Here is a 956-nt window from a genome sequence, read left to right on the forward strand (position 1 = left end):
TACCAGCGAAACGTCGTACTCAAATTGTAAATGTTGTGGCTTCAACACACCGGTGGGCTAAAGCAGTGAACTATTTGTCTTTGTCAACGTGACACATTTTTTACTGATTGGCCGTGTCGGGTGGTGGAGGGTTACGACACATTTATAAATAAACGCGATCTAAACCCAAAAACGTTGATTATGAGTTTAGTTTTATTCGTATACGAGTTCATGAAGCCTGTCTTTTGCAGGCAAAAGTTTTCAATAAATATAATAATTAAGGTGATATGATTATTTTATTACAATTTATATCTACAATCAGACACTAACAACTACACAAAAAATAGTATTTTTCCGCGTAAAAAAATAAAATAGTTGACAACTTCATTCAACTTATATTTAAAGACGTACCCATCGGAAACCGCTCAATTTAAATATTCCGTTTTTTTTTATAAGAACGAACACAACATTATTGGCGTAATAGTCTGTGAGTGGGAAGTTCTTATCTTTGACAGTTTTCGAATGATTCAGATTTGAGCATCATAAAATACGGATTTTTTTTCGTTCAAAACTGCTTGAATCCGAAATATCTCGAAAACAATCAAAGATAGAACAATAGTTCTAGCTGTAGTTTCATTTTCTGTTTAACGCTCTATCAAAGGGAAAAAAACCCGCCATCTTATATTTTGAACGGTTTATGAATGACGCACGGACGTATTCATGGGGCACTTAAAATTGAGATTTTGGGGGCCTTAAATGAAACATCGCGAAAATTTCTGATGTTTCTGTTGTTTGTGTCATTAAAGCTACTTGCGTACCACATCTCAGCTTTCTACATTGTCTGGAAGTACCCTAGAGGTTTTGAGACTATACAGATTCAGCTCGTTATATAGCCTTGATCAAAATACATCCGCAGGAGATGGAACGAAGCCATTGCAGGAATGTGTGGTATGGTGATGACGTGATGCCTTCATCCA

This window comes from Lethenteron reissneri, chromosome 61 (genome assembly GCF_015708825.2).
Source record: "Lethenteron reissneri isolate LAM-NWPU_2019-01 chromosome 61, ASM1570882v1, whole genome shotgun sequence".
NCBI classification, from domain to species: Eukaryota; Metazoa; Chordata; class Hyperoartia; order Petromyzontiformes; family Petromyzontidae; genus Lethenteron; species Lethenteron reissneri.